Source organism: Hemitrygon akajei, chromosome 21 (genome assembly GCF_048418815.1).
Source record: "Hemitrygon akajei chromosome 21, sHemAka1.3, whole genome shotgun sequence".
NCBI classification, from domain to species: domain Eukaryota; kingdom Metazoa; phylum Chordata; class Chondrichthyes; order Myliobatiformes; family Dasyatidae; genus Hemitrygon; species Hemitrygon akajei.
The window spans coordinates 61,761,691-61,784,761 of record NC_133144.1 but is presented as its reverse complement, the minus strand read 5'-3'; the positions used below and the strand labels follow the sequence as shown (position 1 = coordinate 61,784,761).

Sequence of the window (23,071 nt, the reverse complement as noted above, 5' to 3'; positions counted from 1 at the left end):
CTGGGATGAAAGCCAAGCTTGTCTTTTGAAAATGTATTTGTACACTAGTCTGATGTTGAGTCTGAGGATGTTTACCTATGCTTTGTCTCTATTGGTGCCTGACTTTGTGTATGTTTATGTGTGACTTTCAGCATGAGTGTGATGTACATTTTAGCATTACAGGAGCTGGCCCCAATATGCAGCTGAATGGACAGTTGTTTGCACAGAACAGACAGTGCAGTGGTTATTCTGACTGTGCATTGGTGATTTATGAGAATAAAACTGCAATTTATGTATGTTTTCCATTGCTTGTATCCATCTCAGAGCCCGAGACAGCTTTTGCCTGTTGACATAGTAATGCACTTCTTTACTTGAGAGATACTGAAAATAGAATGACATTCATGGGGCTAATTTAACTGAGTAATGATATCTGCCTATGAAATTCTGAATGAGTGTGTGAGATTGGGGAAGCATGTCGTAGTAGTAATGCAGTCACTTGAGTCGAGTAAAGTGTTCTCCTAAGGAGTTGTCTGTTGCTGGGTATTCAGGCCGCTGTGAAGACTGCTGGGATCCACATACTCTGGTGCAGTGTGGGCACCTGTAAGTAGTGGCTGTGGTTAGTGGTTGGGTCTTTTGGTTGTTCAGTCCCTCTTTTTGTAGCTGCCACTTGTTCTCTGCTGTACAGCGAAGGTCACTCTCATGTAGTGCAGCCTCCTCTTGAACCGATTTCCTGCATGTGTATCTTTTGAGTACATTTTCTTACCAGAGTTTAGATGTAATGTTGAATTTCTTCAGGCTGATTTTGATGTTATCTTTGAAGTGTTCCCCTTGTCCACCACTGGCTCGCTGACCTTCCTTCAACTGTGAGTAAAGGATATGTTTGGGGAGATGTGATTTAGGCATCCTGATGACATGACCTACCCATCGGTGTTGGCATGGCTTTTATCGTGGTGGAGATGCTTTTCATGTTGGCCATCCCCAGAACACCAGTGTTAGTCCAGCTGATTCTCAAAATCTTTTGTAAAGCTCTTTGATGATAATTTTCCAGGGCTTTCTGGTGCCTATTGTAGGTTGTGCATGATTTGGTTTTGTTTGGACCTGGAGGTCGTGGTCTTCAAAGACTCTTTTCCTTAATCTTGCATAGGCTGCACTAACACTACGCAGGCAGTGACTGATCTGAGTTGATGTCTACTTTTGAGGAGAGAATGCTGCCAAGGTAGGGAAATTAGTCTACATGTACAAGGGTGATATCCTCATTTTTTAATGTGGTTGACAAGAAGAAGCATGTGCCATCTTATGAGAATATATTTTGTCTATGTTGGTCTCACTGTCAGACAGTGTATATGGGTGATTTTGTACTTGTGCTTCAGTGAAGCCATGCACATGACTGAACCTGCCAGTTTGTGAAAGCGTGTGCTACTTTGCTGTGTAGTATTGTGTACCTGTGCAAGAGTTCTTGTGTTTCCTTGTGTGAGAAAGTCTGCAAACGAGTACAGGAGCTTTTCACGATCCTGTATTTGAATTTAAAAAAGGGTTTTATATCTGTTTCTGAATTGATTTTTAAATCTGTGTGCACAGCCAGTGTGTTCCATGTGCAAATTGACTACCTGTCCTTGCACAGCTCTGAGGGAATATTGTGCTGTTATGTCTTTGCTTAGATGTCTATGTGTAATTGATTCTTTGGATGAAAGAGAGAAATTTGCATGTTTGATTGTGTACCTTTCGGTTTGAATGCTTTTGTTTACAAAGGTGAGGCTGCAGCTGCCAGCAAGGATAAGAGAGGGGGATGATGTTTCATTTGTGACTGTTGGTGAAGCTTTGAATTAAGGAACATGCAAGTAAAGCTAAAGCATTAAATTTACATTTGTATGCTACAAGTGAAAGATAATTTGCTAATCAGATTTCATTTTGTGTTTTAAATTTTTGCTAGTTGCTTGCAAAGAATATTCAACACTTTTTCATCGTACAATAATGTTAGTAATGTTTACAATGTTTTTTAGTAATGTTAGTAATTTAGTAATGTTTACAAGGTGACAGCTTGGCCAGTGCCATGGTTAGTGGTTAGTGTAACACTATTACTGCTTGGGTTGTCGGAGTTCAGAGTTCAATAACAATGCCATCTGTAAGGACTTTGTACTACATTCTTCCCTGTGATTGCATGGGTTTCTTCCAGATGCTCTGATTTCTTCCCATGGTCCAAAGACATACTGGTTAGTGAGTTAATTGGTCATTGTAAATTGCCCTGCGATTAGGCTTGGGTTAAATAGGTGGGTTGCTAGAGGGTGTGGTTCGTTGGGCTGGAAGAGCTTTTTCTGTTCTTTATCTCTATAAACAAAAATAAAGGTTGAGAAAATAAATGGTTCTGTGGTTGAGGAACATGAGAATGTTTAGAACAACTCATGTTTACTTACTGTCAATTTTGTAATACTGCTAGATGCAAATCTGAAGAATATTCTGGAAGATAGATTATGATGAAAAGTTGTGCTTGTAGAATCAAAGTGCAAGGTTAGTTTACAGTTGAGAGGAAATTGGAGAAATGTTCTCGCTTTTTCTTCCTGAGCATGCAGAGTTCATTATGTTTCTCTTGCTTGCTGGATATGCTAAATACATAGCAAATGTAGGAGCGATGAAGCATCTTTCATAATTGAAGTATTGTCACTTATATTAATAGTGGCATCCAATTAGTACATGATAAATTCCTAATCACAGTAATGTAATACTGATCAGAACTGTTTTTAATTTCATAAATAGACTTATTTATATTCATATTCAGCTTTCTCTGAACTTGCTTTGCCATCAATTGCATTCCAAGATGGTGGCACAACGCAGCTTGCAGTGGCCACTCCGGAACTGATTATCTGTTATTTGTGAAGTGGGGTGCCGTGCACAATCATAATCGATTAAAAATGGACATGGAAGCACGGAGAAACATCGGGAAATTCCAGGAAGAACTTCTTCGTTGCTGCTGTGAGGTCCAGGACTCTGCTGGGAAGAATAGGCCCCCAGTCCTCGGGGTCGCATTGCCGATGGCGGGGCCATCTTAATGCGCTCGGCAGAGGATGGTGCTCGGAGAAGCTGTGCTGGAGGGGATGGTCGTCGGTTCGGAGGTTCGACGTACTCAGGTTGCTTTCAGTGTGTGCTGTGTTTGCGAGGCTGAGTCGGGCGGCACCTTGGAAGTCCATAGTGGGGTATTCCCTTCTGCCGCCGGCGTGGGATGGCGAGTCTGTCGGGACCCTGGGGACTTGTGGAAACTGTGGTGATTTCTTTTGAACTTACAGTCCTTTAACATCTTGGACTATTTTTACTGTGCCCATAGTCTGTTTTTTTTTATCAATTATGCTATTGTTTGCACTGTTGTAATTATATGTTGTAACTATGTGGTTTTGTGCGGGTCTTGTAGCTTTAGTTTTTGGTCTTGTTTTTGTCTGGTGGATTTGGAGCTCCTTTCCGGGGAACGCGCTAGACGGTAGCGTAATATTAATACGCAGCAGCCTCTCCGAACTCTGGATTGGGGATTGCCAAACGTTATGTGGATTTTCTGGTGTAGTCTGTTTTGTCATATGCTTTTGTGATATCATTCTGGAGGAATGTTGTCTCATTTTTTAACTGCATTGCATTTGTGGTTTCTAAATGACAATAAACTGAATCTGAATCTGAATTCAGTACATTCTCTTACAGTGCAAAGGATCCTCGCATGTTTTTCTCTATGAACAGTGTACCTATGAAGTATTAGAAAGGCTACTATGCAGGGTTCAGCTTATCAATGATCAGGAGTGGCAAACCCTAGACTGCAGTACTTCTCTATTGAGCATTCACAGTGTCATTCAATGTGTTCATTTGCACTTTAGAATATCTCTTTTTATTGGAAGGCCAATAAGTTTTTGTCAGACCAAGGGCATCTTTTGATCAATTTCTGATCTAACAGCAGCGATTGATGTTTGTCTCAGTATGTATCCCTGGGAGCAACCTATCGATTGCAGAGTCCTCTGTTATGTTCTGGTGGGGGTGAAATGTGACGAGGACCACGCCATTCTTTCCCAGACCTTGGCAAATGCAGAGTCTGTGAGGAGCTAGACATAGTTTCAGCCACACCAATGCCATTTCAAGGAAAGCATATGGTGAGCCTGAGACTCTGTGAAGGGGAGAGCTGATTTCAGTACCAGGTCTTGGTGTTTGTGAGTACTGGTGATGAGGCTTTAGTTATACTATGCAAAAGGATATCCCAAGTCCTCTGTCAGGGCATTCTCCTGACTATTGCACGAAGAACTGATGAAGAAGCAATGTTTTTCTGCAGAAACTTTTCTTTGAAAGACAGGCACTGTAACAAAATCAGGCCCATGCTTTGCAGAAAGGGCAGATAGAAACGCAGCAGGTAATGGTATTTGCCGTGTGTGTACTTAGCTCAATTCAAAGCTTCATGCAGCCACGCTCAAAGTTGCCATAAGGATCTCGCCTGTGAGTATGTTTCTTCCTATTCTCTCCCAAATACTTTAAAATCACAACATGGTCCACTCTGGGTCTCTAGATGAAAAGATGATACAGCTGATTGCTGTGGTACAGTAATCGGGAATGGAACTCTTAAGCTGCATACTACGACAATGAGAGCAGCTCTTACTGATCATCAGGGTTTTGCCAACCACTGCGAGGGTAAATTGTTGGTGTGGCATTGTTTTAGTTTGAGTGATTTGTCTGTGAGGGCAGACTGGATTCGGTTGATGATTCCTCTTTCTTTCTACATGCTGGTGAGGGTGATCTTGCCCTTTCTACTGGATTCTGTCATGGTGTCAGAAGCTAGTGTTGTATGCCCTCAGCAGGTCAGGCCTGTCCTGTCTGAGAGAGCCAAGTTCAATGCTCCCTGGACATTTTCCATGTCAAAGAAACATAGAGCCTCAGATTATATCTGCGGGAAAACAGATGTATCAAGTAAGCACTGTGAAGGAGAGAAAAGAAATTCAATAAGCTGCAGGGAAGGTGGAATGTCTCTGATAGAGTAAAAATTGGGAAATTATGCAAATAATTTGGTAAACAACAGGATCTAGTGGATGAGTGAGTAAGTGCAGTTAGAGGCTGAGAACATAGACATAAGAATGCAGCAACAGAGACAAAATGCTGGGGGATCTCAGCAGGCCAGGCAGCGTCTCTGGAAAAGAAGGTCCAAGACCCTTCATCAGGAAAGTCCAATCTCTTTTCCATAGATGCTGCCTAGCCTGCTGAGTTCCTCCAACATTTTGTGTGTGCATCTGCAGATTTTCTCATGATAAAAATGCAGAATTGGAAGATATTCTGACAGGTCAAGCTGGGCATTTCCTCCACTTCCGGGGGGACGATAAAGAGGTAAAAACAGACAGGCTGAACCAATGTCCTGGTTAGATACACTAATACAGACAGAGACTTCACATTACCTGAAGATTCAAAATACATTTATTATCAAAAAATGTGGAGTATTCAGAATCAGGTTTATTATCACCAGCATGTGTCTGAGAGAAATGTGAAAAATATTAGTTGAGGGTTCTATTATTGACCAGAGTCACCCCTCTACTCTGCATTGTCATCAACCTTGGATTTTGGGTTATCTGCTTTTTGGCTACACAGGTTTTTCTCAGTACTGCAGCAATGACAGTGCATCATTTTATCTGAAATTCACAACTGTTGGAAAGTATGACCAGTGTATTTTTATTCACATCCTCTTTATCACATTGTCACTGATAAGAAGGCACTTGGGATATTCTCCAATCAAAGCTTGGGGAAGGATTGCCACATCATGATCTCATCTTTGTGAGATACTTGGTACCGATTGCAAGTCATTTGTATTACCATGATTCACTTGATTTATCTAGACAGTATAGAGAATTTTAAAATGATACAGAATCCTGCTGCATTTTATGTTCCAGCAGCCAAATAATTTCTTTTGTGATAACACTTGACATAATTATTCATATTTTTGATCTCACCACGTGAGTTAAGGTTAATCAATTTTACTTTTAATACGTTAAGGCTATTTAAGAAAATATTTATAATGAAACTTAAAGTTCATTGGTTGCAATCCTGCAGCTGAGATCAGTGATTAAGGTTTGTGCAAAGGCACTGCTTCGCACTCCACCCACTGTCGGCTATTTCAGACCTTCACTCTGTTCGGATGTTGATTGTAAATATCAATATGTTTTTTTATATATATAATGTAATCTGATACTTGTGTTTTAAGGTATAAATCTGTAACAGCTTTATTTACAGTTTGAATGAAGTTTCAGAATCTGTAATTATCTTCAAAATTGTTTCTTATAAGGAATGCACAAGCTACTTTGATACTTTTTCTATTGACATATCTGTGAAATGTACACACTGACTGTAATTTAGTCTTGCATAGGTCTTGGACTGTGACATCAAACATTTATCTGATCTTGTCTTTGTTACTTTATTTAATGCTTGTTTAACTTTATTTGGTTCCAGTGTGACATTTTTATTAATTTTTAAGCAATGACATGCATGTAAAGACATATGCAAGCATTTGAAATTCTGATTTTTCAGATGTCAAAATCAGCATCAAAATATATTGTGGATTGGGACCTGTTATTAAAAGCAGGAAGGCTGTCAGATGGATGTACGGTGCACACCACTATTATACATCTTTACATTCCTTTTCATAAAATGACAGTTTGTAAGTTTAAAAGCATTTTTGGAAACTTTGCTTCATAAGCTTATTGGTGGTGTGGTGAACTCTACATTTGTATTGCCATCTTTGTAACTTTTTAATCATATTTTTCTTCCTTTACGTTAGCACCAATCTCCAGAAACAATATATTGTCCCACAACCCTTCCTAATCTTGAAGATCTGTATCAAGTCATCATCAGTCATCGAAGTTGCTGACTCATTTTTTGTAACTTATCATTCGTGGATGATTGAGTGGTTAGCAGCCTCACCTCTGAGGAAGATTTAAGTATAGTTATCAAAACCTGAGCACTGATTTGAACTGATACAGCAGTTGAATCCCATAGAAGTGATCCCCTATTGACATCAATGGATCTGGAGTTGAAAGGGTGAACAGCTTTAAGTTCCTTGGCATCCACATCACCGAAGACTTCACGTGGTCTGTACACAGCAGCTGTGTGGTGAAAAAGGCATAACAGCGCCTGTTTCGCCGCAGATGGTTGAGGAAGTTTGGTATGGGCCCCCAAATCTTAAGAACTTTCTGCAGGGGCACAATTGAGAGCATCCTGACTGGCTGCATCACTGCCTGGTATGGGAACTGTACCTCCCTTAATTGCAGGACTCTGCAGAGAGTGGTGTGGACATCCCAGCGCATCTGTAGTTGTGAACTTCCCATGATTCAGGACATTTACAAGGACAGGTGTGTAAAAAGGGCCTATAGGATCATTGGGGGCCCAAGCCATCCCAACCACAATCTATTCCAGCTGTTATCAGCTGGGAAACGGTACTGCAGCATTAAAGCCAGGATCAATAGCCTCCGGGACAGGGTCTTCCACCAGACCATCAGACTGATTAACTTGCTCTGATTCGAGTGTACTCTATATTACATTGACTGTCCTATTTATTATAAATTACTGTGATTGCACATTTAGACGGAGACGTAGCGTAAAGACTTTTACTTGTGTGTGAAGGATGTAAGAAATAAACTCAATTCAATTCAAGTTACTTGTGGTCTTTTGAGTAAGATAGTTTAAAAAGGTCAGATCTGCCATCTCTGTTGGACTTGAATGATTCTATGCTACTGCCTCAAAAACAGTGATATTCCCTCAATTACATATCACTAATATATTAATCGGACTTTGTAATATTCTTTTTCTAAGATACTGAAAGTTATTGTATTTCTTGTATGAAAATACTGTCCTTTGCTTTGGGATGTCCTGAGGTAATGAAGGTCATGACATAAATTCAAGTTATTTTCTTAACACAGCACTTGTGATGAAATTCATGAAACTTCCTTCAGATTTCATTCTTAGACCATAAACTTCATTGGTTATCCTGCTCCTAAGCTGGCACAGAAAATGCTTTAAAAATATATTGGAGCCTATAATCCCAATGCTGCTGATATTTTCAGAATAAATACATAGGAAGTGCTAGTTTCATAAATTAGCAGTTGAATCTTGAGTCAGAAGCCTGCTTGGAATTGTCTGATATTCACTTGCAGCGTTGTGAGGAATGCTACATTAATGATGTACAGCACTCATCAATTGAGATGGAATATTTGAATCGTGTGTGCATGTTCCAATTAGGTTAACTGGTCATTAATCTCACTGTTGAATTTTGTAGAATGACTGCTTCATTTGTCCACATAAGTAATTGCATTTTAAAATTATTTAATTTTAGAAGCACTATGAATTACAGGAGCAGAGGTGTTGTTCCTTTGAAGTTCTTATCATAACAGCTGTCAAGTTTTACCCATGACTAAGGTGGAGCTTGCCAGAGTTCTAGAGGGTGGCTGGCTCTATTTAAACAAATCCTACCAGTGAGTCAACTCCTTTGGTAAGTCATGAAGATGAAAAAAAAATCCATATTCACAAACACAAGCAATTCTGCACTGTGGTGAACTACATATACCTGTCTGGACATGCCCCTCTGCTGACTGCTCCTGTGGCTCCTCCCACAGACCCCTGTATAAAGGCGATTGGAGGCACTGCTCCTCCCTCAGTCTCCAGGATGTTGTGTGGTGGTCTCTTGCTGCTAATCGTGGGTCTCCCATCTCCGAGAGTTATTGATGGTGCATCATGCACATAATGGAAATCCAGCGTAACACGCACAAAATACTGGAAGAACTCAGCAGGTTGGGCAGCATCTACCGACAAAAATAAACAGTCGACATTTTGGGCCCAGACCCTTCATTTTAGAGAATCCATATGGAAATGATAGGCAATGATCATTTTTTTCCCTTCGTAATTGCGACTGTTTTCTTCCAAGTTGAGATTCAAATCACTGACAACTTCTGATTTGATCCAGGATTTATTGATGTTGTTTTTAAGGCTGATTTATAGTTGTGCATGCCACAGCCTACACGTAGCCCTGATTTTAACTTCTGCGTCGCTCTATGCCGTAGCGAGCATGCATTGGTGTGCACCAAAATGGTAGTGGCGATGGGGTTTCTGTGCCACTGTGTTGAGTTTCTTCATGAGAGACATGGATGAGGAAATGCATTTCAAACATTTTCGCATGTCGGCAGGTAGATTTGACAATTTGGTTCATCTATGTTATATCGGTGTACGCACAGCCTACAAACATGGCAGAGAAGAAGCAACCGGAAATGCAATGCTACCAAGCAGACTAATCACAGTTGTTGCGGTCTGCGTCGCCGCGACACATGATTAACTTTTCTGGAGAGGTGCACGTCACCATGCGTTACCTACAGCGTCAATGTGACGCACAGGTATATATCAGCCTTTAGCAATTACAATTTGGATTGTATGGGAAATTTAAGAGCTTTCTTTTTTCTCTATGAACTGGATATGTAAATATGAGACTTAAATAGCATTTTCTTCATCCAGTATCTTTCATTAGTGTCCATTTCTGAATGTTTTGCAAGCGAAACCAGAAGGCTCGCACTTTGGATATTTTTGGTCTGTTGTAACTTGCAGTGCCTAATGCAGTTTGGAATTTAAAGACTTGAAATTCAGTAACTTTTGAATCTAAGCTGTCTTATTGTTATAACATAGTCCAGAGGAGGCAAGGATTCTTCCTGTTATAACCAGAATATGCATGTGGTAAAACCAGTAGGTTTTTTATGGATTCTTAAAGGATATATTGTATTGCAGTTATTAAAACAAATAGTTTACAACATGTATCAGTTTTGTAAAATACTGAACTGCAATCTCAGCATTTCAGAAGGTGAATGAATGGTCTAGTTTTGTTTCTGAGTGAAGTTGATGTACTTGCAAAGTGAAAAATCCTTGGAGGACTATGGGGACAGGTTAGTCATTTCGGAATATTGGTCAGGGTGTGATGGAGTAACTCTTAAATGAGTTTAGTTTAAAACAATTGATACTCTATTCCTCATCTTTTTTCTCTACTCACGCTGAAGGCTCTCAGCCCGAAACATGGACTGTACGCTGTTTCCATAGATACTGCCTGGACTGCTTGCCGAGTTCCTCCAGCATTTTGAGGCTGTTGCTTGAATTTCAGCATCTGCAGATTTTCTCTTGCTTGTGATAGACCCTGTTACAGTATTATCTTTTAAAAATTTCCCTTGTTTATTTCTTTCCTTATGCCCAATTTCACCCCCTCCCAAATTTTATACTTTTCTCTTGAAACTATCACTACACACAGTGTAGAAGGTCCAGTATGTTGACCATAGATCAGAGGTTCCCAACCCATTTTGAGTGAAAGCCCCATTGGTTCCAACTTGGTAAAATTCAATAACCCTCTTTAAGAACACTTGATGATTCACAGGGTACCATTTTGTAAAGATTTGGGAATCCTTAAAACCAACCAAACACATAAAAATATTTTTGATATTCAACCTGCTCTACTCTTAACTTTGATATATTGGGGAGTGATGGGAGGAGTGTAAAGAGATCTGAGATGATTGCCATTGCTGCCACCATCTCCAATTCCAGATTAGGAATTTTTCTTTTACAGGATTGATCTGGAATATGGAATATGTGAATGTGTGTGAATGATAATTTACAGAATTGAAAATCGCAATGAGTTAATATGCTCCTCAGTTGAATGGGATTGTGGGCAGTTACACAAGTAGCTTGCTGGGGTCAGATCAAAGAGTATCCACAGCTTTTATGGTACAACATGAGGAGATCTGCAGATGCTGGAAATTCAAGCAACACACACAAAATGCTGGTGGAACGCAGCAGGCCAGGCAGCATCTATAGGGAGAAGCGATGTCGACGTTTCGGGCCGAGACCCTTCGTCAGGACCAACAACTGTGATTAGTCCTGACGAAAGGTCTCGGCCCGAAACGTCGACAGCGCTTCTCCCTATAGATGCTGCCTGGCTTGCTGCATTCCACCAGCATTTTGTGTGTGTTGCTTTTATGGTACAAAGAACTTTCTGTAGATAAAAAGGTCGGAAGTTCCCACCTGTTTCAAAAAGTCAGCTATTATACCAGTGCCTAAGTAGAGTAGTGTGAGCTGCCTTACTGATTATCTGCCAGTAGCATTCATATCTATGGTGATGAAATGCTTTGAGGGGTTGGTCATGGCTAGAATGAACTCCTGCCTCAGCAAGGACCTGGACCCACACAATAGTCCTATGGCAGGTGCAATCTCAATGGCTCTTCATACAGCCTTGGATCACCTGGGCAATGCAAACACCTATGTCAGGATGCTGTTCGTTGACTATAGCTCAATGTTTAACACCATCATTCCCACAGTCCTGCTCGATAAGCTACGGAACCTGAGCCTCTGTACCTCCCTCTGCAATTGGATCCTCGATTTCCTAACTGGCAGACCACAGTCTGTGCAGATCGGTGATAATATCTCCTCCTTGCTGATGATCAACACTGGCGGACCTTGGGGGTGTGTGCTTAGCCCACTGCTCTACTCCCTCTATATACATGACTCTGTGGCCAGGTATAGCTCAGACACCATCTGTAAATTTGCTGATGATATGACCATTGTTGGTAGAATCTCAGATGGAGATTAGACAGCGTACAGGAACGAGATATACCAGCTAGTTGAACGGTGTCGCAGCAACAACCTTGCACTTAATGTCAGTAAGACAAAAGATCTGATTGTGGACTTCAGGAAGGGTAAGATGAGGGAATATGAACCAATCCTCAAAGAGGGATCTGAAATGGAGAGAGTGATCAATTTCAAGTTCCTGGGTGTCAAGATCTCTGAGGATCTAACCTGATCCCAATATATTGATGCAGCTATAAAGAAGGCAAGACAGTGGCGAAATTTCATTAGGAGTTTGAAGCGATTTGGTTTGTCACCTAAAACACTCAAACTTCTATAGATGTACCAGGGTTGCATCACTGTCTGGTGTGGGGGTGGGGGGAATGCTTCTGCGCAGGACTGAAAGAAGCTATAGAAAGTTGTAAAATTGGTCAGTTCCATCTTGTGTACAAAGCTCCGTAGTATCCAATACATCTTCAAGGAGTGGTACCTTGGAAATGCAACATCTGTTATTAAGGATGCCATCACCCAGGGCATCCCCTCTTCTCGTTGTTACCATCAGGAAGGAGGTACAGAAGCCAGAAGGCACACATTCAGCAATTCAGGAACAGCTTCTTCCCCTCTGCCGTAGGATTCCTAAGTGGACATTGAACCCATAAGCACTACCTCAAATTTAAAAAAAAGTATATTTAATATACACAAATATACTTACAGTAATTGATTTATTTATATTTTCTTTCTATATTATCATATTGCACTGTACTGCTACTGCTAAGTTAACAAATTTCACAACACATGCTGGTGGTAATAAACCTGATTCTGATATGCTGTGATGTTTGTTGTTTTTTTGGCAATGATACAGTACAAAACTTAAAAATGACCATATGCCACAAAAATATGATTTGCAAACGAATGTAAGATGATAAGTCATAAGAGCAGGATTAGGCCATTCGGCCCATTGAGTGGTGTTCATGGACTATTCAGAAGTCTGATAGTGGAGGGTAAGAACTTGCGTGTTTGTTTTAAATGTCTGTCAACATTTAGCAGTGGATACATATTTTGTGCAAGTAAGTTGTTCAGTAACATTTTCAGCTGTGAGTGGGACATCCATCACTGAAGGTAGGATGATCAATATCTGGGACATGCCCTTTTCTTGCTACAACCATCAGGGAGGAGGTACAGGAGCCTGAAGACAGTCAGTGATTCAGAAACAACCTCTTCTCTGTCATCAGATCTCTGAATGGTCGATAAATACTGCTTTAGTAATTATTTTGCACAGTACTGGTGCCACAAAACACCAAATTTCACACTATACTAGTCAGTGATAATAAATATGCTGATTTTTTTTTGTTGTTGCTTATTTGGCAATCCAAGAGTACCTTTTCACAGATGGTGGTGAATATCTGGAATAAGCTGTCAGAGGAGGTAGTCAAGTCAGTTAGAATTACATTATTTAAGAAGCATTTGGACAGATACTTAAGACAGGTATTGAGGGATTAGGGCCTAATAAGGGCAAATGGATTGATGTAGATAGGCGTCTTAGTTGGCATGGAAGATGTGGACCAAAACAACATGTTTTTATGCCATATGTATAAATGAGGTAATGATTCTATTATATTTTAAACATTAAATGTACAGAGGTACAATAAGTAGTTTCATATAAATTTCTATGCTGTGAAATACAGTTTACATATCCATTTAATATTCTTGCAGCAAAAATTAATGTTTTTAGACAATCATTTTTTTATATTACTAAATTACCCACAGCTAATTCTCAGTCATGAGTTGACAGTTAGCTAATATCCTTTCATGGCTTATCAGTTTACATCTTACAAATACTGGACAAATTAAAGTTGTGTTTAAAATATATTTAGCAAAATATTTAGCAGTTTCCTTTGCAAAGAATGTAACAAATTTGTCCTACACCTTAAATAGTTTAAATAGATTAATATTGGAATGAATTGTTCTACTTCTGTGTGGCAAACGCCTGTGATATTTTATATTTGCATGTGGCATCAGCTGAAGTATGATGGTCTGGCGGTAGTTTTATTTTCTTCTTAATCTCCCTCAAAGAAGTATTTTGAGAAACATCCTGTGCAGATTCACATAGATGGGATTGTTAATATTATAAACCTAATACAATTTGTGGATCACGAGTGGTCAATTTCTACTAACAGATATGTAATTTTGTGTGGCTTAGCTTGAAAATGTGCATATTGTAGTGCTGTACTGTTAAATACTTTTGGATAATAGTTTTCGTGTACAACGCTGAAATGCTAAAACAGGCTAATTTTGCTACTAACAGTCTGAATGTGTCAATTAAATTCTAACACAGCCCTTCCCACAGACAGACCAGTACGAAAAAGAAGAAAAGTAAATTAACAAATCAAAGGGTGCCTTAAGACATTGGAGCAGAATTAGGCCATTCAGCCCATCGAACCTGCTCTGCCAATCGAACCTGCTCTGCCATTTAATCATGGTTGATTTTATTTTACCTCTCAATCCCTCTCCTGACTTCTTCCTGTAACCTTTGACATCCTTACTAGTCAATAATCTACCAACCTCTGCTCCTAAGTCCCAGTTGCATCAACAAATGGATTTTTTGTTCTCAACTGGTCTTTGACTACATCCCTTAAAATGTCCATATTTTCTCCACTTTATACATGAATGATCAATCAAAAGTAAATATTTTCCATGTTTTTTCTTCCATGTGAGAAACATATGCCATTAATTTACTTCTCAATGCCAGTATGATGATATTCTGTCTATCCATATATTTTATATTTTAACTTGTTCACTTGTAGGATTCTGAAGTCACTGGTAGTCGTCTTATAGTTTGCCAAATGGCCGTTCTTCATTTGTGAGGTCAGCAGGCAAACCAGTCACGCAGACCATCTCAGCCAAGTCGAACCTCGTCTTTGCCAAAAGCCACAGATGTGAGCTTTCCGTGCATAGTCAGTAGCAATTGAAAACAGGAGTCGTGGTAAATCTCTTTTTCTTGCCTTCTACAGTGATATGGGTAACTGTCACGGAGATCAGTGATGGGAATGTGACTTAATGTATTGTAGCATTGGCAGAGTTTAGCAAGAAAATTCCCCAATTACACAGTTGGGCTGTATATTATTTAACTGGTATCTGTTCTTTCCATATTTGATTGTGGAATTATCTACATCATGATTACAAAAAATCTTCATCTCTCAGAGTAATACATTATCTGTGTCACATAGTTTCAGAAGCCTGATTTTTACCAAATTTTATTTATGAGACTGGAGCACTAATCGCTGTCTAGTGAATGTTAAATAAACATCTTGTTTGCTGAATTCCACCTGAATGCATTAATTCAAATGCCAAATCTTTCCATCTGCACTGATTACATAGTTACTGTAATTAATGTTGCCTTGGGTGCTTCTGAGTGTGCTCTAATTGCAAGTCTTTCAATCTGTCTTATAGAATGGGAAATTTGCTTCCTTGTGGCTTTTTCTAATGCACTGGAATCAGAAAACTACCCTGTTCACAGCTAGCCACTAGCAAAACAACTTTTAGCTTGAGGTAGTGAAAACCTCCTTTAAGGTCTCCTCTGATATTGGCACACATTTATTGAAATCTGTATAATTATTGATTTGCTCCATATATTTTTGTAGTCCAGCAATGTTTTTTTTTCTCCCTTGTCATCCACTCCCTTCATCATTGTTTTTTTTCGTCATTTTTACGTGAAGTGTGAGTTGGAAGGATGAAAAATAGAATTTGCAATATCTATAAAAGCAAAGTGAAAGAATAAGGGTGGAGAGTCAGGTTTATTTGCTGCCATCATACAGATCTGCACAATAAGTGTCGAGAACATGAAGGAGAGAGTTTTTATTTTCTATAGTTGGTGTTTTCTGGATGTCCCCTTCTCTGTTCTTTAACCAAATCCTTTCTATCAGTGGAAATTAACAATAAGTTGACTAAATGATGAATAAATTGTTATATACAGATTGGACTGCAAAGACTTGTAAATGAAGCTATTATCTATTAAATATATGTGGTGTTAATTATGCTTAGTTTGGGGTGTTACTGAGTATTGTGACTAATATAATATGTTGGGTTCATCAGGTTTCATCCAGTACCATAGACTTATGGTCTGGTGATATAGCGGTTAAGTTACTGAGCTTACATCAAGATTTGGAACCACTGACCCATATTTTCATGTTTGAGTCTCACCATGGCAGTTTGTGAATGTAAAATAATTTAAATATGCAATTTAGATAAAAAGCTATTTTCCAAAATTGCTCGACTATTATAAAATTCCATCTTGTTCAATTGTCATTCTTACTTGGGCACCTTAGCTCCAAGCAGAGCATAGAAAGTTGATGACCTCCTGCCTTTGTTGTCCTCTGAAGTCGATGGTATGGTTGGAGTTTGTCAATGCTTCTGCAATCCATTGCATCCACTGTACAGCGGATTAGTCTATACAGCTTTACCAGCTATTGTCTGGCCTTACCCGATTCCACCACAAATGATGGGGATGTAGGGTTGGACTTTTGAGAGGCTCAAATGTCACTCAAGGGAGGAAATGTCTCAACCTTGCTCACCTCAGCCTAGATATGTGCATAAGACCCACTGATGTATTTCACTTTTATTAAAAAAGTGTTTTGTTGTGAAAAAGCAACCTTATGTTATTTTGTTTTCAGTTGGAACAATAATCAAGTATGACTTACTGTATTAGCAGATGTTAACAAAACCATAAGACTTGCATTCAGAGTTTCATTTTGTGTTAATCCACTCAAAATTATTGTTTAAAAATTAAGAATGGTAAAGGTTAATTATATATATGTGTTCACAGATGGGCTTTTATTTTGTAATAGTGAAAAGTTCTTGTGTATTACATTTGAAAGATAAATCTGAGCAATTTTAGCTTGTTCGTCATCCAGAATCTTAGCAATTCTTTTGATCAAATGTCATGAAGGATTGATGAAATACACCGGTGTGATTAATGTATTGTGTCCACTTTATGGTTCAAAATGAATTTTCATGTTGCACTGTCAGATTAGTACAGCACATTAATCATATCCAAAATACTGCAGCAATCTATGTGATTTGATTAAGTCCATGGTAGGAATTGGAGGCCAGTAGATTAGTTATATTTAAAGCCGAGGTTGATTCGTTCTTGATTAGTAAGGGCTTCAAAGGTTATGGGGAGAGGACAGGAGAGTTGGTTGAGAAGGATAATAAACCAGCCATGATGGACTGATGGAGGAGATTCAATGAGCTGAGTGGTCTAGTTCAGCTCCTTTGTCTTATGGTCTAATTGGAATTGGCTTATTAAAGTCATGTGTATTGAGGTACTATTCATACAGATCAAATCATTACACAATGCATTGAGCTGGAAAAAGGTAAAGACAAAATGCAGAATAAAGTGTAACAGCTACAGTGAAAGTGCAGTGCAGTTCGACAATAAGGTGTAAGATCATAATGAAGTAGGTTGTTAGGTCAAGAGTCCATCTAATATTCTAGTTTCAGAACAAGAGAACTCTCGAAGTGCAAATGTGTACAGGGAAATGAAATACTTGTGTGTTTGATGCATAGAAACCAGGACATATCTGACTAAGTGAATTTGATTAAGAATTACAGAAACAGTCTGTTGAGTGTATTGGACATTTTTTTCACGTTAGCTGTGCTTAATATTTAAGACATTGGATAACTAATTTCTGTAAACCATGGAGGCTGTGGAATTAATTTGCTTTGTCTCAGTCTGGCCAGCCTGATAATGACCCCAAGGTATGAGCGCATAGGAAAGTTGTAAGAATTATAATCATCATTTAGTGGAAGCACCTTGCATGGCTCTTGGTTAAAGATCTGGTTGTGCTGGATTGTAAAGGCATTTATAGTTGAAGTTGTTCGCCTCTCTGTATTATGTACAGATCAGCAATGGTATTTTGAATAAAGTAGCAGAGATTAACATGTTTCTGCGGAACTGCATTTCACTTGTCTAGGAGGCATGATTTTAAAATTAGAAAGATGGATCTGTTTTGAGCTATCTTCCTAGGGTCGAGGATGACTTGCTCTCACTTCAGTTCTGTGAGTTCTGAGGTGACTATTGTACCTCATGGCATTCATGAAGTGGTGTGCTCCTGCCATTTATGATGAGGTATAGTATGTTGTTACATTATGAAATTAGTGCAACAGTTAGTACATCAGTCCAATAGGGGAATTCAGACAGTCCTGCCAGTGATGCATTCTGGTATAGGTGATAATGTTGTAGAAAGTATAAGATTTAATGGTGCACTAAGTGCTTTACACCTTCTCTGGTCCTAATAAATGAATCTTAGGTAGCAAGGATTGTCAAGTTATCAGCTTATTTTACAGAGTGCAATGTGAAATTAGTTAATCGTTTTAAAAAGTTTCATTTTCAGTTTCAAAATTAATCATTCACTCTTCATTCTGCACTGTATAAAGTGCTTTAGAAAGTTAGCTATTTATGCTTTACATTTCCTGTGTTTACTGTCTTTGAGAGGTCTTCATGGTAACTAGCTACTTGGTCTCTTCACTGCTGGATGTTTCCCCTGTAACTGACAAGGGGAAAGGTGAAATACCTGTACATGTAACAGAGAATTGTCAGTCTTAATAGGTAACTGTATCCTCATGTTATGGTAGTTCGGGCAGCAGAAATTAACTTTTACAGAATCCACAGATCACTCCCAAAAGCTTTGAGGTATGGCATAAGAATTTGCTGTGATGCGGTATATGTGTGGGCGGGGGGGTGGGGGGTAGAAAATAACAAAAAATGCACATGATATCTGAGCTAATTTATCCAGGACAATAATCGTAGGCTGCCAGTTCTTAGTGGCGGGCCAATTAAGGGATTTTCTTTGGAAATTGCCAAGGTGATATCCTTTTTTATACAATGCTACTTTATCAAACAAATTAACATTCACTTCTAATGAATTAAAAAGGCAGCCCTTTCTCCTCTGCCTACAATACAATCAGAATTCAATTAATTACAGACTGCACTGGAAAAACTCAACAGCATCTCCACTTATAACATGGGATTCAATTGGGACAAAGGGGTTTGCATAAAAGAAAATCACAAAATAGACTATTTTCTTAGAAAGCAACCCCTCCATAACATAAGGCAGCCTGTACCTTTCATTTGAGATTAGGAATGGTCTTTGTTATTATGCCGTTGTCTTTATGGAGATGGTTAGAGGTGAGAAGGGTTTTCATTATTGCATAGCACTCTGAACCAAATACCCCAGTGCAGTTCAGAGCAGTGCTGTTAACCTAATTCCAATATTCTCACAGGTATATATATTGTCTGCAGCCTCATGACATGGTACAAATTAATGCCAATACATACGTTGAGATGTACTGATTCTAGAATTGAAGCATAGGTAGCTTACCATATACAATCCATCTATTGCCTTAAATATAGAAGGTTTTGTCAGTCTCTTATGGATTATCTAACACGAGCTGTTACTGATCCTAATTCACTATATATTAGTAAGCAGCATTGTTATTCATTAACTTTGGTTTTCATTTTGTGGAAGGAGATATTAATAGCATGAGGATGACAGACTTGAATTATTAGTTTATCTTTATGTGACAATAAAAACTGAAATGATTTTATATTTTAGCAAGTGCCAAAGGCTTAACACAGGGTTTTGTTTGATTAATGTTATACTTTCAGACTTATTTTTAAAATAGAATATGCTTTATATGTTCAGCTTCCTGGCAGTTTTCACATGTCAATCAAGTATGGCTGCTGGTACATATCAGATAGGTTGTCTTTATGGAAGTTGGAAGCTTAATTTTCAATTATTTCACAGTTTCAGCAATGAATGTGAGAAATTGAATATATTATTTGTACCAGAAAGTCAAATGGACATTCTTTCAGTCTGACTTTTACAGCCTAGTCCTGGCAAAGTTTACTTGCAGGGGAGTGTATTTGATTGTTAATTCTGTTTAGTAAGTTCTGTTTAGGTGGTTAAGCTATTCTATGTTAAAATCTATATAAAATGAGGGTGTTGCTAAATCTACAATTGTTCAGGTTTTACACACCCCTATTGCAATGTTTCAATGTTATACCAGTTTGTGCATTACTTGCTGGAGCTACAGTTTCTTTTGCTTCAGAGTTTCTCAGCTGTAGTGGAACAACTGGTTCCACCGCTGAACCAATGGGTCAGATGACCTTTCTCAAAAGTTTGGTTACCAAAGTACATTCAAGAGTTGAGTGGATTATGGGGAAATAAAACAGAACTCGGGAACTGAACTGATGTGTATTTGGTGTATGAGGAAATTTTTTAAGTTTAGCATTTCAATTTCTTTTCATTAATTCAGACATTGAACAATCACAATTATTAAATTAATTATGAATTTTGCATTCTAATTTTGTATACATGTTGAAATTGCAAATCAATAATCAGAATTATACCAGTCATTGTATTTTTAATTCTTGTGGGTGATGGTATTAGTCGTTTCAGCAATTGTCTAACAATGTAGTAACTACTTAAATTACAATATTTATTCCCTGTAGTTCAGATAACTTGACTGGCATTGCTTTGCTGCATTGGTACTGAAAGAAGAAATGAAGCCATTGTGCACTTGTTCTCAATGTCATCTGGAGGCAATGGTAACCATGGCAAGCTGCCTAATTACTCTCAGTGTAATTTCTGCACTTCTAGTGCTACAATAAAATCTTGTTCATTGCAGCTGACACAACGTACCATTTGTGTACCCTGTTGGCGGCTTCACGTCCCTGAGCATCTTGCATATCACTATGGCAACTAGTTTTTGCTTTACAATCCAATATATACTGTCAATACTCGAAATGCATACCTATAAAATCTATGGTGATTTTTATTTCTGTCTGTGTAGCATTATGACCTGGACATTGCAGGCAAAGCCTGCATTTATTGCTTATTCCCCCATTCCCATGGGAAGTTAGTGGGTAATAGAGAACTAAAGTGTTATGTCCAATTATGGTCATTTTGGGAAGGATATTGAAACTTTGAAGGTGAGAATGCCTTGAATGGTGCTCAGGGTGGAACAGTTATGGAAGCTTGGGCTGTTGTTATAGTTAGTTATTTGCATGTTCAAAATTGCAGTGGTTTTGCTGAAATGAAAAGGAATGAAATGTTCTTTTGGCAGAAATATTGATGACAGAAAGCAATAGATATAATTAGCTGAAAAGCCAGAGACATGAGAAAAATGATATTTGCACAAGAAATTGTTACTGTATGTTTCCAAAAGTGATGCTTGAACCACAGTTGGGAGGAACTTTGAAAAATGGAATTGAAATTATATTTTTCAGAACTATGGGAAAAGAACAAAGAAGTGGATAGCTAACAGTTAACACATGACATAATTTGCCACTGGATAGTCTGCTTCCCCAAATAATTCTAATTTAATCACAAAGTGTAAAGTTACATTTTAAAATTTGCGATGTCTATTGCTTAATTTTCTAATCTGTTATATTAGAATTTGGATCCTGAAATGTTTAGTCAGATTTTGATAAAGTATAATTCTGTGAAATGCATAGAATTTGTTCAACTCTGTACTAGCTTGACCTTGGTGTTGTCTTGATTGAAGTACTAACAAACTATTGCTGCTCTTAAACATTTTACTCGTCTCATGTGCAATTTCTTTGTGATAACCAACTATACACACCCAGGGCAATTGTCATTTTTTAAATCTCAGGCTGATAATGTACTTACCACATTAGGAAGTAACTACAGAGGCATATGTCTATGTGCATTGACTGGGCCTTCAGGCTATTCATTTAAAAGCTCATTGTGTAGTGTTCTGATATATTACTATAAAAATGACAGATTTGCATTTATCGTGCCGAGATCTGTGAGTCATATTTTGGAGAGCTGTCAGTCTCTCTACTGTCATGATGAGACTACACTTATGTTGGAGGAGCAGCACCTTGTATTCTATCTGGGTAGCCTCCAACCTGATGGCATGAACGTTGGATTCTCAAACTTCTGGTAATTGACCGCCTTTCTCCTTCACCATTCCCCATTTCTGTTTCCCTCTCTCACATTATCTCCTTACCTGCCCATCACCTCCCTCTGGTGCTCCTTCCCCTTCCCTTTCTTCCATGGTCTTCTGTCCTCTCCTATCAGACTCCCCCTTCTCCAGCCCTTTATCCTTTTCACCAATCAATGTCCTAGATCTATACTTTACCCCTCCCACTCTCCTGGTTTCACCTTTCACCTGCCACCTTGTACTTCTTCCTCCCCTCCCCCCACCTTCTTACTCTGATTCTCCTTTTTCTTTCCCATCTGGATGAAGGGCCTTAGCCCAAAACGTCGACCGTTTGTTCTTTATCATAGATGCTGCCTGATCTGCTGAGATCCTTCAGCACTTTGTGTTTGCTGCTTTGAATTTCCAGCATCTGCAGATTTTGTTGTATTGAAGGCTCTGGTTGAACATATGTAGAACAGCTAGTGTAACATTCCTGAATTGGACTTGGGCTATTTTTGGCAATTATATAAACAAACCAATATAGCTATTTATCTTGCTACCAAGTTAATTTTTCTAGTAGAAACAGACATAAAAAATAACATTTTCACTGCAATTCTTTCAATGCAGTGTTTCTGCATAGCCACAGCACTCTCCTGTTCTTTTATGCATTAAACCAAATTTTTGTTAAATTGCTGACCAGCCAAATGTAGCATTACCTCAGTTTAGCTGCCATAGCAGGATGCAGGCATCATGGATTAACGCCTGGTGTGAATTAACAATTAACTGACATCCTTAGTGCAATTGAACAATAAAACCAATAAGACTTGAGTACTTAAGTGCTCAAGTGATCCAGTTTCCAAGAGGAGAAAGAAGGTGGATCAAACCTCCAGAAATCTAAAATCCTTCAAAATGTTGTTTTGCCAGTTATTTAAATTGCCTGAACACTTTATGTTCAGTGTGACTGTAAACAGCAATGTGAAAGGTGGACTCTCTTTTACAACATCAGTGACACACAGATTATCCCATCATATTCCAGGATTAGTAGTGACACTGTGTGCAGCCATTTCCTAACACAATAACTGTAGCCTTGAGGAAAGTGGCATAGACTAAATGTATTTTTAAATACTGCAGTCAAGTAGATATGAGCAAGTACCACATCATATTTAGTGTGACCAGATAGTGGTAACATCAGGTTGGCCACCAAGCGCAAGGTATACAGGGCCGTTGTCATATCAGCCTTGTTATACGCATGTGAGACGTGGTGCCCATATCAGAGTCACTTACGCCAGCTTGACCAACTGCAGCAGCGTCACCTATGTTCTCTGATGAAGATCACCTGGTAAGACAAGGTCTCCAATACCGAGGTCTTCTCTCAAGCCGGAATGCCAGCAGTTTCAACCTTGGTGATGTCAGCCCAACTGTGCTGGGCAAGGACGTTTTGTACGGCCAGCTGTCCAATGGTAGCCGAAAATGAGGAGGCCAGCAACTATGGTACAAGGATGTTTTGCACAGGAGCCTCAAGAAAGCTGACATTGCCTCATCAGCATGGGAGGATCTGGCTCAA

At 38.9% G+C, this 23,071-nt stretch overlaps 1 protein-coding gene across 11 annotated transcripts in view; it reads left to right on the top strand.

Moving 5' to 3' along the window:
• The window catches only part of dlg5a (discs, large homolog 5a (Drosophila)), a 225,920-nt gene that overhangs the window by 2,401 nt on the left and 200,448 nt on the right, over positions 1-23,071 (top strand). Inside the window, exon 2 of one of the 11 annotated variants that reach the window (XM_073025557.1) lies at positions 1,124-1,195. The exons of the other annotated variants lie outside the window; for them this stretch is intronic. The gene's annotated coding sequence lies outside the window, so the exon portion shown is untranslated. The remainder of the gene's footprint in view (positions 1-1,123; positions 1,196-23,071) is intronic. 11 annotated transcript variants of the gene reach the window in all.